The following is a 15057-nucleotide window of genomic DNA, read 5'->3' as shown; positions in this document are numbered from 1 at the left end:
TGACTCTCAAAATCAACATCTTTTTGTGGATCCATTTACAAAACAAGATTCTTACTACTGACAACCTAAGAAAGAGGGGCTTTTGTTTCCCTAACTATTGCTACCTTTGTCTTAATAATGAGGAATCTATGAACCAAATATTTTTACACTATCCTTATACTACTTCTATTTGGGGGATGTTTTTTCAAATGTGGGGGCTGAATTGGGTTTTCTAGGAGGAGATGTAGGATTGTTTCAGAAGCTAGCATTATTCCACCAATAAAATCACCATAAGAAATCTTTGGAAGTTCTCTTTTGCCCATATCCTCTGGGGGATATGGAAAGAGAGAAATAATAAAATATTCCAGAATAATATTAACAACTTTGAAGTGGTTTGGGTCAAGATAAAAAATAACCATGTTGAGAATCTAATGGCCAGGGGAGTGCATAGTTGTACCAGTAAGGAGGAATTTTATGTTATCAAAAGATGGAATATCCTAGCCTCTTTGGGCTCTAACATCAACCAAATTGATAGAAGCTTGTGTTGCTAATCCTTTCCCCTCAATGAGTGGTTCAAGGCCAACTTTGATGGGGTGGCAAAAGGAAATCCAGGTCCAGCTAGTTGCGGTGGTGTCATCCAAAATAGGAATGACTTTTGCACTAGAGCAGTGGCCTATCCCTTAGCTATTCAAACTAATCATATGGCAGAAGCTATGGGAGCATTTCAATCTATTAAATTAGCCTCTAATTTAGGGATCAAAATGGTTTGGTTGGAAGGAAACTCTAAAAACATCATTAACTGCCTTCTTAGTAATCATCAACCTTCATGGACTATCAAGAACATCATTGAGTCAGCTAGAGAGTTGATTCAGGGATTTCAAAAATGCCACATCACACATGTCTACAGAGAGGCTAACCGAAGTGCTGATTGGGCTGCCAATGTGGTGGTACAGAGTGATATAATTATTACCTGGAAAGGTGAAGGGGAGCTACCGAGTGTGGCATGTGACATCTTAATTTATGAAAGATTACATGGTAAGCAGAGGCAAATTTGATATCATTTTCCGAAGTGTAAGTAGACGTCGTGGTAGCAGCCGCTAGTTCTGTAGGCTACTGAGAAGGAAGTACAACAATCATTGTATGTTAACTTCACATGCTTTATGGGCATTTTTACCCCTCTTCAACAATAGAATTAGAAACTCCTACAAAATATGAATGAGTTATCATAGAGAGTCTATTGTGAAGAAAGGAATCAGGTGGGAGCTGCAGATTATTGATATCAATATGATCATGGGGGGTAAACAAAAGAGAAGAGAGGCTACCACCATTGAGAAATGGAAGAGTCATCTACAAGTCTTGGCTATCCTTCAAGTTGCCAAGGTGATGGATTTTATGGAATATATGTAGGAGAAATGACTCAAAATCATGAGAATCTTCAAGAAGGGCTAGAATGAAGGGACGTTAACCATTGGAAACATGAAGGTCAAGGTGACTGAAACTATGATTGCAGAGGGAATTGGTCTTCTGATGGAGGGCATCAAGTTTTATAGGGACAAAAAGATTTCAAATGCTGTCATTAAGAAATTTCTGAAGAATGAGGAGGAAAGGGCTAGACTAGTGAAGGGCAGCCATACCTACTTTTTGCCAGAGGTAATTAAGTTAATTTGGAGAAGGGTTCTACTTTCTATTATGGATTTTATCACTCTTGATGGTAGATAGACTAGGGTTTACAACTACCACTTTGTTTTACTTAATTATTTTAGGTATAAAGATAAAATTTCTTTTTCCTATTATATTTTTTGTGCCCTTAATGTGGGGATCAAGGATGCAATTTCCAACCCCAGTATTAACCCTCCAATGAATGAAGGTTTGATGGTGATTATGTATAATCACATCAAGAACACGACTGACCAATTGAATATAGCTGAGATTTCTGAATCGAATGAGGATTTTGATGACTTTGATGAGGAGGAAATTGATGACTATGAAATGTAAGAGGAGACAGAGGATGACCCTCAAATTGTTGGGTCAAGCAGAAGAAATTAAAAACTAGAGCAAGGGAAACATAACAAAGGATTTGCCAAAAAGAAGCAGAGAGGGGAGGACAATAGCTAGTGTGAGGAGGAGTATGGGACTAACAATGACATGGACACTGGAAGTGAGGGGGTCCAAACCCTTTTGAGCTTGAAGCAAAAAAAAAGACTTCTAAAAGCAAGGAGGTGGGCACCAAGGACTGGTCACCTCTCAAGACTGATTTAAAAGAGAAGGGATTAATGGGGGAGGACACGACAATGAAAGAAGCTCAAAGCTTTGAGGATAGGGAGGTTAGCCTGGAGGTTAATCGTAATACTACTGGTGATAAGAACCAAGAAGAACATCATTTTAATATTGATCTCTACATCAATAATGGAATGAAAATCTTCAAACAGGTTCTCAGCTAGGTGCATAAGGAATTGAAGGCATCAAAATGAAGCAAGCTCAGGAAGTAAGGAAAATCAAGACATTACAAGCTTTAGGCTTAAGAAATTTCAATTCCCTTCTGGAATGTCTCAGTAAGATCACCAAGGTGATTAGTAATGCTAAGGAGATCATCAATGCCAATGACAATAGCTTTCTTGGCTTGGAAAACAAAGTAGGAGCAACTGAAAAGAGACTTGATGGTATTGAGCAAACACTCAAAAAATAGGGGAGCAAAGCCACAAGATTCTGAAGGCTACCTCGACTAGCATGAAAGGCCTAATCTGCAAGATGGAGAACTACCAAGGGGATAAGGTTGCAGTGAGGATTATTGATGTGAAGGATGACACCCCAAATGATAGGGACACAGGGCTAGGGAGAAGAATGAGAGAAAGCACTAAAATGATGCAAAGCCGTAATAAGGAAATTGAGGAGATTAAGCAAACATCAGACAATATGGAATAGATGGAGCTTGAAGCGACAAAGATGATTCAAAAATTAACCGAAGCCTAGACTACTGTCGGTCTTTTTTGATCTATAATCTGCATTCTCCTATTTGCTGGCATTTGGTTCGCCAACTGTCTTTCCTTTTTTTATTGTCTTTTTGTTGTGTTGTAAAGTTTATCTTTTGATTTTCTGACTATAATGGGTTTTAGGGGACCATCAAAACCTATTTTCCCATATTCAAAAACAAAATGTTTAACTCAACCTACAACTTAATATTTACATTATAATCCTATCACAACCCTACAACAATATAATTTAATTAGGACTATAATTTTTTTAAATTCTACATCAATATTATTCTTGGAGTAAATTGAATCTTTGTAGTTACCTCTTAATCTATCACAACATTATAACAACATAACCCTAAAAACCTACATACGTCTATTACTTGAGGAGGAAGATTCTAATATCTAACCATTCATTTGAGATAACATCAAATGTATATAAAAACACATCTTACCAATCCTAAACTAAAGTTCGTGCACATTGAAAAACATAATGTGTATTTCAACCTCCAACTTTATGATTATAATGGAACCCTATCACAATCCTACAACAACATAAAATGAGGAATATACTTTTATTGCAGTGCACATACCTCTATCACCTAAAGAGGAAGGTTGTGATATTAAACCATTCCATTGAGACATGTTTTATACCTTATGTTTTACATAAAAGTTTATTACACATCGTGTTTGTCAACCTGCACAAACTTAGTTTAAACCATGAGATTGACCTAGTTAAGAATAAAGGAATGTCCTTGCTTGATATTTGGTGAATCTTCAATATTATTGTGAATCAATTTCCCCACTTTCATCTATTTGGTTAAATAAACTATTCAATTTAATTTAATTAAATTCATATAATCACTTTCTAGCTTTTAATTAAATAAATCACTTTATTTAATTAAATCCCCTTCCCCTTTTAATTAAATTCATATTTAATTAAAAATCCCCTTCCAATTTAAATAAATCAAAATCTTATTTTAATTGGGCAAGTTGTCATCCACTTTTTGGAATAAATCATTTTATTTTAAAATTAAAATCCAAAAATGCCTGCCAATTTCATTCTCCTAACAAATCCACTTGCATGATTAACCCTCTTCTAGATTCTTCTAGATTATTCTAATCCTCCTAATTAGCATAAGCCACCCCTTAAACATTTGCACATTCCCAAACAAGGGTCACTTCTCAAAAATGCCTCAAAGTCTTTGAAATGGATTGAAGGCTTTATGTCCTCAACAAGTTAACCCTCAAAATCTCCCAAACCATTAATGTTTAACTAAACCTTACCACATTATTAGAGACTTTCTCTATAACGCAACCTTCATCTAACCCAGGGGTCTCATCAAGCACTCATGGATTTGACCCTAGTATCCCATTTAACTCTTGCACAAGAGTTTACCCTTTGGGTAAATGCTTTATCCACTGTTAATCCTAATTAATCCTAACCACACTCTCCTAGGGTGACCTTCATGTCTTCTCAAGCATTTAATGCCTCTTGCATCTCCTCTCAAGCCACCTCTTGTTGAAAATTGTCACCATTTTATTGGTTAAAATTGTAAACATGGATTGAGTAACTTTCAATCCTAGCCATTGTTAAGATTATTAAATCTTAACCATCCATTTCCCTATTTACTTTATAAATAGAGCTCACTTTCTTCATTCTCCATATCCAATTTTTATGCATCTACATTATAGTCTCAATATATCAAGAATTTTAGTGTCTCTTTGTTTGAATAACATTGTAGCATTTAGGATCATTTCATATCATACCATATCCATGTTAGTATATCATGTTAGGGTAGTTTGTTAATATCTTTATCATATCGTTATCTTCATCCTAAGCTTAATATCATAGTTTGAACTTATCATATAGATCTTAGATTGTATTCATGTATATAGATCAAAATATCACTTGTTATTGGAGTTGTCATTCCTAAGTCATTTGTTCAATGATCTAAGAGGAAAACATTGGCTGTAGGGATCCTATGAGATAGAGAACAATGAGACACATCTTGGGAACTTAACTATTTCAAGTTATTAAATATTTATACTCAAAAGTCTCATTGGTATGTTGGTCCTTTGATCTCAATGATGATATTCTGATCACCACAAATTCCAACACACATTTTTGGTGCCCACCATGGGGCCCGTCCCCAAATCTAATAATAAGTTTCTTACAGGTTGAAAACAAAGATCACATCAAAATATCAGAATAGCATATCAGAGTGTTTTTATAGTGCATCCATAGCCTAGGTTAGTGCATCCATGGCACCGTTTAGCGCATAAAAACCATCTTTCAGCACATTGGATCTTCTTTTTAGCGCTTAGCCCTCTGATATTTTAGCACATACCAACACCAGTTTAGTGCATCCAAGTCTCAGAGTAGCACATATGTTTGATATTTTAGCATGTAGACATCATTTATTAGTGTGTATGTTCCACAGTTTAGTGCATAGAGCTGAAAGAGACAAAAAAAATTGTAAAAGAGTCAGAAATTAGGCTTGTGAAGCCCACCATCAGAATTTGATTTTGGCTAACTGATTTGGTTGTAGGTTCTAATAGTTGTTTGTAGGAGGAGTTAGATTACTTTTCTTTGCTTAATTTTAAAGTTAGTAAAAGAACCCACCTTTCTTGCAAAAGTTTAAAACAAACCTCACATTTCATTTGGAAGCTTAAAAGAAACCTTACATTGCTATCTTAAAAGCTTTCAAAGTTTGCAAATCGTTGTTGATTAATTTGGAGAATTTATTTTGGTTGACAAAAATCTTATTTGTTGAATTTTTTTTCTATTTTCACACATTGCTATCTTGGGATAAAAAGAACCTCGTCTTTTGGAGCAACATATCCAGGGTAGCCTTTAGAAAATAATTGCAATATTGCATAAAAATAAAGCATGTATTTCATGTTTTGAAGGTGTTAGGTATATGCTCTCCCCTTGATTGGGTGACGAAAAAACCAAATACACTATTTCAAGCTTTATTGATTCAATTCATGCAAATAGGATACAACCTTTAGCAGGCATGCCCTCCCAAGAAGCCCATAAGGTGGGTGAGAGAGGAACTATCTAAGTGGGGAACGACTTTCAACCAAGTATTCCAACCCACTATAATTAAATATGGAGGCTGATGAAAATCCCCTCCAAAAATTTTTCTTAGTGATTATCCTTTTCCCAGTATCCTCAAGATACGTAAAACCTTTGTTCTAAGGAAGCCTCTTGAGGGAGTTTATCATTGAAAACCGAATGAAAGTCTGATTACAAACTTTAGAATTAGAGACTTCACCATGTCAGTTTTACCAAACATTTCTAATATCATAGTACAAGGGTGGGGAATAATTCTCCCCCAAGAAACTCACCATATATTTCCTAGGATAACGATTCAATTAAGGAGCAATCCTCTTTTAGTTAATTTTTGGACAAAAGCATAAAAATGAGCACCCTCTAGAGAGTGATAGGACTATTTGAGTTGATGGAGTATCAAGTGTGGGCTATTGATATCTTAAATAACCCTTAAAAAATAAAGAGAGGTCTATCTAATGTATATTTCTTGTGCAAACCCATGAAAACAAACAAGGATTTGAAAATATCCTATTGAATATACACTATATGTTTAGTATAGACAAATTGTTATTGCTTCTGTCTGCTGTGTTTTCAAATCATCTTTTAGAAGATCATCCATAAAAAAAACAAGGATCATTTCAAAACTTTTATAAAATCCTCAAACAAATGAAATCAGGACAATTTAGTGCATTAAGTAGCTAGAACAATGCATATCAACATCAGTATAGCACATATCAATCATTTAATAGCACATACAAGCCACAAATTGGCGCTTAAGAGGATAAAGTTAGTGCACACTAGTACATTTGGGCCTAATTTCCAACGGCTAATTGTCAGACTTGCGATGACTGATGAATAAATTATGAACAGTTAGTACCAAACCGGTACAGAGAGGGGGGGGGGTGAATCAGTATAGGCAAAAACACTTTTCCCAAACCGGTTTGACTACAAACAGTGCACTTTGACTGACAAGCACTAACACCGGTCTAAACTAGATTACTACCAGTAAAACATAGTAAGAATGTCAAAGACATAAACTGGTAATGCTTAGCTTTCCATAAATTTAATACCTCATTTCCTCTTCACCCTTATGCATAAACAAGTAATCTATCATCAGTAATATAATGACTGCTAGTTCAACACATTTTACCAGTTTGACATAAAACACTAAACCATCACATGAAAGGCATCACACATGACACATTGATTTTTTACATGGAAACCCAACTGGGAAAAACCAAGGTGGGGATGAATACCCACAAGCTTGTCTTGAACTCTTTTGAAGCCTGCTCTGTTAGGAGCCTAGTTCGGTTAGAGACTTTTACAATAGGTTCTGCTAGGAACCAATCCTGCTAGGGATCACCTAGTTAAGGGATGGCTAAATACTCGGTTAAAGGTTACCTCGCAAGAGGATTTGAAGAACTCATTGAATTGAGTCACCTTGTTAAAGGATTTACACAAAATCCTGTTAAAGCTACCCGGGTAAGGGATTTTCCAACTGTTGAAATGGTTAGAAGTCAACAGGTAATACACTAATTTGATAACAACACTCAATGCCAAGGAAGCTCCACTTAAGCTCCTTCTCTTCTGCAATCACACTTTGTAGGTATCAACACACTTCTCCAGTCTGGCAATAATCAACTATCACTCACTGGGATACACACATACCATTTACCAACAACCTCAAAATGAAAAACATCATCAACCTTATAGGAAACAGATAGGTTGGTAGCATAAACCCTAAACCCTAAACATTTAGGTTTTACAATCCAGTCAGTTCAATCCTGACCATTAATGACACTACATCAAATACAACAGTCTTGAACAGATCTCAAGACATTCTCCAATGTTCATTCTTTTCCGCTTCAGGAAGCTGATAACCCTTCACATGGTCTCCTCCATTTATAGAGACTTCACACATTCCCGAGGTAGATAGGATCAATCTCCATGCAAGATCCTCAAGGAAATCCTTCATGTGCACAAGGCTAACATGGCAACACTATTTGATCTTCATTGCAATGCTAACTCATCACAAGATGTCATCGGTTGAATCACACAGGCTTGGAATGCATCAACCGGAAACCCTGAAGCTCAGACTACCAACTGATAGTCATGCCAAATGAAACCCCAATTTAAAACTTCCAGTTACCGGTTCTCATACCAACATGTTGGCTCACCTTGAACAAACATACCGCTTCACTTTTTTACAAATATAGGTTTCACAAATATTGGTTTACATCATCATACCAGTTCTCTTGCCAGTTTTCTTAATATATCACAAGATGTCATCGGTTGAATCACTCAAGCTTGGAATGTATCAACCGGAAACCTTGAAGCTGAGACTACCAACTGGTAGTCATGCCAAATGAAACCCCAATGCAAAACTTCCATTTACTGGCTCTCATACCAACATGCCGGTTCACCTTGAACAAACATACCGCTTCAATTTTTCACAAATACCAGTTTCACAAATATCAGTTTACATCATCATATCGGTTCTCTTGCCAGCTTTCTTAATATGCCATACCAGTTCATACTTCAGCATATTGACATCAATGACAACATACAATATCATCATGTCATCATGCTCTGCACATAGGCCAACATTCTCCCCCTTTGGCATTGATGGCAATATACAAAGATATCTTTCGGCTTTTGCTTCACATCTTCTCCTGAATACTACAGATATCTTCTCCACTTCACATCTTCTCCCCCTTTGACAACAATGCTAAAGGGGAGGCACAAACAACTATGTCCCACTATGTTGCTCCCCCTAAGGAGTAGCATCCTTCAACACACCAATCCTGAAAAAGATATATCAATGTAAGTCCTGACTAATGTGGAGCACACACCTTTAGTTCACCTCTTGAAAGGGCAACACCCCTAATTCACCTCTCAAATAGGTAAAGGTAGCCTTTGGTAGAGGCTTGGTGAATATGTCTGCTAACTGCTCCTTACTAGAAACATGTTCTAGTACAACTTCTTTGTTCTGAACCTTCTCCCTGAAGAAATGATACTTGAGCTCAAAGTGCTTGGTTCTAGCATGTAAAACCGGATTCTTGGAGATGTTAATCGCACTTGTGTTGTCACAAAATATACTTACCGGTTCAGATATAGGAACTTTGAAGGCATATAATACATGCTTCATCCAGATTGTCTGGGTGCAGTTCATAAATGTTGCAACGTACTCCGCTTCTACTGTAGACTGAGAGATTCAGCTCCGCTTCTTACTCATCCATGAGACTAGTCTACCACTAAGAAAGAATGCACCATGGGTTGTGCTCTTTCGATCATCCACATTACCAGCCCAGTCAGCATTTGTAAACACTTTTAGGTTGAAATCATTACTGTATGGATACCATAATCCATAATCAATAGTTCCCTTCAGATATCTCAGAATCCGCTTGACTGCTACCAAGTGGGATTCTCTTGGGCTTTTCTGGAACCGTGCAGTAATGCCCACTGCATGTGCAATGTCCAGTCTGCTATGTACTACATAGTGCAATTTACCAATCATTGATCGATATTCTTTCTCATTTACAACCACTGAGTCATCCTCTTTTGATAATTTACAACCGGTCACCATTGGTGTATCAACCGGTTTGTTATCTTCCATGCCAAAAGTCTTCAACACCTCTTTGGAATACTGGTACTAAGTGATAAAGATTCCATCTTTCATTTGTTGAATCTGTAGTCCAATGAAGAAATTAATCTCCCCTATAAGTGACATCTCAAAATCATTTTTCATCTCATCTGCAAAATCATGACTCATCTTGTCATCTCCTCCAAAAATTATGTCATCAACAAATACCTCACAGATTAGAATCTGATCTCCTTCTGACTTTAGATAGATATTGCTATCTTCACTTGTTCTCTCAAATCCAATCTTCACAAGATGGGAGTGCAAGAGCTCATACCATGATCTAGGTGCCTTCTTTAGTCCATACAAGGCTTTATGTAGCCTACACACCATGTCACTATCTTTTGATAGGGAAAACCCATCTGGTTGCTCTATATACACCTCCTCTTCTAGTATTCCATTCAGGAATGCAAATTTTACATCCATTTGATATACTTTGAATCCCTTGAATACTGCATATGCAAGAAGCATACGAACTCCTTCCAATCTGGCTATAGGAGAAAAGGTTTCTACATAGTCTTCTCCTTCTTCTTGAGCATATCCTTTGCACACCAATCTGGCTTTGTTTCTTACCACTATGCCATTTTCATTTAGCTTATTTCTGAAAACCCATTTGGTGCCTATGACATTTTTATGCTCAAGTCTAGGTACCAAAGACCATGTACCATTCTTTTCTATCTAGTCAAGTTCCTCTTCCATTGCCTTGATCTAGTCTTCATCTTTATGTGCCTCTTTGAATGTTTTAGGCTCAAATTCAGAGATCATGCAAGAGTTTTCTCTGACCTTTCTTCTTGTAAGAATTCCTACATCCTTTTCTCCTATGATCTTCTTTGGATCATGATTTAGTTTTACATACCTAGGAATGATCTTAGTTGTTTCCTCTTTCTTTTCTTCTTCATCCTCATCTTCATCAGCATTAGCATCTACCGGTGTAGGAGCACTATTACTGGTGCTAGGTTGTTTTGCAACTGATTCCCAGAAGGTTACTACCGGTTCATCTCCTACTTGCTCAGTGTTGGTTTCCTTAGATTTATTAGAGGTTTCATCAACTCTAACATTGATGCTTTTAACAATTCTCTGAGTCCTATTGTTGAAACATTTGAGAGCTTTTCTCTTTGTGGAATACCCTAGGAATATTTCCTCATCACATTTAGCATCAAACTTGCTCTGATGTTCACTCTTCTTGATATAACATTTTCTACCAAACACTCTAAAGTAGCTTACCACTGGTGTCTTATGGGTCCAATACTCATAAGTTGTTTTATCCTTACCCTTTTTGATGAGTACCTGGTTCATTGTGTAGACTGTAGTGCTCACCGCTTCTCTCCAAAAGGTGTGAGCAACCTTCCCTTGGATCAACATTGTTCTGGCTACTTCAACTACAATTTAGTTGTTTCTCTTTGCTAGGCCATTCTACTGTGGAGTCCGGGGGGAAAACAGTTGCCTCTTGATGCTGTTCTCTTCATAGTACTTGTTGAATTCACCAGAAGTGAATTCTCCTCCTTGATCAGTTCTCAGGAACTTAATCCTCTTACCACTTTCTTTTTCAACTAGTCCTCTGAAGGCTTTGAAATTTCCAAAGGCTTTAGACTTGTCCTTCAAGAATGTGACCCACATCATTATTGAGAAATCATCAGTAATAGTCATAAAATACCTATCTCCCTGTACACTCCTAGTTTTCATAGGACCACACAAATCAGTATGCACAAGATCAAGTAAATTGTTTGCAGTGAAAGATTTACCTTTGAAGGTTGAGGAAGATATTTTCCCTAGTTGACACTCTCTGCACAAAGGATTTTCTAGTTTTCTCAGCATAGGTAATCCTCTAACTACCTTGATCTTACTGGCCTTCACAATATTATCAAAGTTTACATGGCAGAGTCTCCTATGCCATATCCAGCTATCATCAAATTTAGCCATTAGACATGTACTGACATTAGCATTTGGCTGAAATAGGTTACCTTTGGTCTACATACCGGTGGCCATCAGTTCACCACTCTTACCTTTTATTTTATACACTCCATCTCTGAATTCTAGAGTGAGTCCATTATCATTCAGCTGGGCAACACTCAAAAGGTTGTGTCTAAGACCTTGTACCCAATACACATTGTCAGCACTATTTTTTCCATTAAGAGAGATGGACCCTCTACCTTTTACCATACATGGTGCATCATTACCAAAATGCACCACACCACCATCATACTCTTCCAGAGATAGAAACTTACTCCAGTCACCAATCATAAGGTGAGAACAACCACTGTCAATAATCCACTCATTGGAATTATCAAAGCAAGAGACAAGAGCCTTCTTGTCTAACACATCTTCCTTAACTGGTACAAACACAATGTCTTCACTTTCTTCATCTTTTGATTCCTCATCAGTGACACCTTCATCAATTGCTACAAAATAGTTTCTTCAGTTTCCTCCTTTGAACTTCCTTGAACTTTTCCAGTTTGTCCTTATTATCATCATTAGGATAGTTTACAACAATGTGTCCTATCTTATTGCAAGAAAAACATTTCAAAGGGAGCTTAGCTCTGTATTTACCAGTTCCCTTAGGAAGTCTCTTGACAAGAAGAGCTTCAAATTCCATTAGGATCTCCTCATCATCCATTTCTGTGCTTTGTCTTGGTTCACCACTGGTACTAGCTTCTTTGCCTTTTCTAGATGGTGCAACATATGCTCTAAAGGCTGATTTAGTCCTTTGAATATTGCCATCATAATTATTTAGCTCATATGTGGTTAACTTTGCAATGATGGAGTCTAGGGATACCTTTGTCTTGTCTACAGACCTCAACTCCTGAATAGCAGCAACCGTTATTGCATAATCCGGTAATAAGGATCTCAAAACTTTGCTAACAATAGTGGAATCTTCTATTTTACCACTTGCACTCTTGGTATCTCCAACAATGGTTTTGATTCTTATTCTATACTATTGAATGGTCTCTCCTTCAACCATCCACATGTCTTCAAACTTTCTCCTAAGGCTTTCTTCCTTATCTTGTTTCACATGCTCATCACCGCCATAGATATTCTCAAGAGCATCCCATACTTCTTTGGGATTCTCTTTATCCTAAACATCAATAAACTCAATGTTAGATAAACTACTGATTAGGGCTTCCATGAATTGCCCATTCTCTTGAATCTCTCTCTTTTGATCATTGGTGAGAGTATTGGTAGGGATAACATAAGCATTCTCAACATAGCTCTAGTGTTGAGCACCCATGTTTCTGATGTATATCTTCATTTTGTCCTTCCATATTTTAAAGTTGTCTCTGTTGAACTTTGGACCTTCCCTCTTCATCATTAGAGTAGGATCTTTTCCTCAAGCGGTTAAGCTTACAACACAAAGGACCTGGAAGATGCCCTGATACCAATTGATGAATAAATGATGAATAGTTAGTACCAAACCGGTACTAAGAGGGGGGGGGAATGAATTAGTATAGGAAAAAACACTTTTCCCCGAACCGGTTTGACTGCAAACAGTGCACTTTGACTGGCAAGCACTAACACCGGTCTAAACTAGATTACTACTGGTAAAACATAGTAAGAATGTCAAAGATATAAACCGGTAACACTTAGCTTTCCATACAATCTAATACCTCATTTCCTCTTCACATTTATGTATAAACAAGTAATCTATCATTAGAATATAATGACTGCTAGTTCAACACATTTTACTAGTTTGACATAAAACACTAAACCATCACATGAAAGGCATCACACATGACACACTGATTTTTCACGTGGAAACCCAACTGGGAAAAACCACGGTGGGGATGAATACCCACAAGCTATTCTTGAACTCTTTTGAAGTCTTCTCTGTTAGGAGCCTAGTTCGGTTAGAGACTTTTACAATAGGTTCTACTAGGAACCGATCTTGCTAGGGATCGCCTAGTTAAGGGATGACTAAATACCCGATTAAAGGTTAGAACCTTGTTAAAGGTTACCTCGCAAGAGAATTTGAAGAACTCATTGAATTGAGTCACCTTGTTAAAGGATTTACACAAAAGCCTATTAAAGATACCTGGTTAAGGGATTTTCCAACTGCTAAAATGGTTAGAAGTCAATAGGTAATACACTGATCTGATAATAAAACTCAATGCCAAGGTAGATCTACTTAAGCTCCTTCTCTTCTGCAATCACACTCTGTAGGTATCAACACACTTCTCTGATCTGGCAGGAATCAAGTATCACTCACTGGGATACACACATACCATTTGTCAACAACCTCAAAATGAAAAACATCATCGACCTTATAGGAAATAGATAGGTCAGTAGGATAAACCCTAAACCCTAAACATTTAGGTTTTACAATCCTATCGGTTCAATCCTGACCGCTAAACAAACTGCATCAAATACAACAGTCTTGAATGGATCTCAAGACGTTCTCCAACGTTCATTCTTTGCCACTTTAGGAAACTGATAACCCATCATGCATTCTCCACCGTTTACAGAGACTTCGCACATTCTCGAGGTAGATAGGATCATTCTCCATGCAAGATCCTCAAGGAAATCCTTCACACACACAAGGCTGACGTGGCAACACTATCTAATCTTCATTGCAATGCTACCTCATGACAAGATGTCATCAGTTGAATCACATAGGCTTGGAATGCATCAACTGGAAACCCTGAAGCTCATACTACAAACCAGTAGTCATGCCAAATGAAACCCCAATGCAAAACTTCCATTTACTAGTTCTCATACCAACATGCTGGTTCAACTGGAACAAACATACTGCTTCACTTTTTCACAAATACCAGTTTACATCATCGTACTGATTCTCTTGCCAGTTTTCTTAATACATCACAAGATGTCATCAGTTGAATCACACATGCTTGGAATGCATCAACCAGAAACCCTGAAGCTGAGACTACCAACTAGTAGTCATGCCAAATGAAACTCCAATGAAAAACTTCCATTTACCAGTTCTCATACCAACATGCTGGTTCACCTTGAACAAACACACTGCTTCACTTTTTAACAATACTGGTTTCATAAACATCGATTTACATCATCATACTGGTTCTCTTGCTAGTTTGCTTAATATGCCATACCAGTTCATACTTCAGCATATTGAAATCAATGACAACATACAATATCATAATGTCATCATGCTCTGCACATATGCCAACAATGACACCATGTCGAACTTCCAACTAACTTTACCGTCAAAAACTTATCGTCGGGCTTCCCAACGATGCCATTTGCGTCGGTTGTCCGATGGTTTTATGAACTCCTCCGACGATGGCTATTTTTTCTCCCCTAGGCACAAATTCTGGCAGATTACCATTGGAATTATTATGGATGCTATGTTTGCTCCTAGACGTTTGTCTTACATGGAAGTGACATCGAATATAGAACATCCTTGTCAGATGTTTTATTAGTTGTCATCGGAATTCTGACAA

The sequence above is a fragment of the Cryptomeria japonica genome, chromosome 11, assembly GCF_030272615.1.
Source record: "Cryptomeria japonica chromosome 11, Sugi_1.0, whole genome shotgun sequence".
Classification (NCBI taxonomy): domain Eukaryota; kingdom Viridiplantae; phylum Streptophyta; class Pinopsida; order Cupressales; family Cupressaceae; genus Cryptomeria; species Cryptomeria japonica.
The sequence above is the reverse complement of the archived record's forward strand: the minus strand, read 5'-3'. Positions refer to the sequence as shown.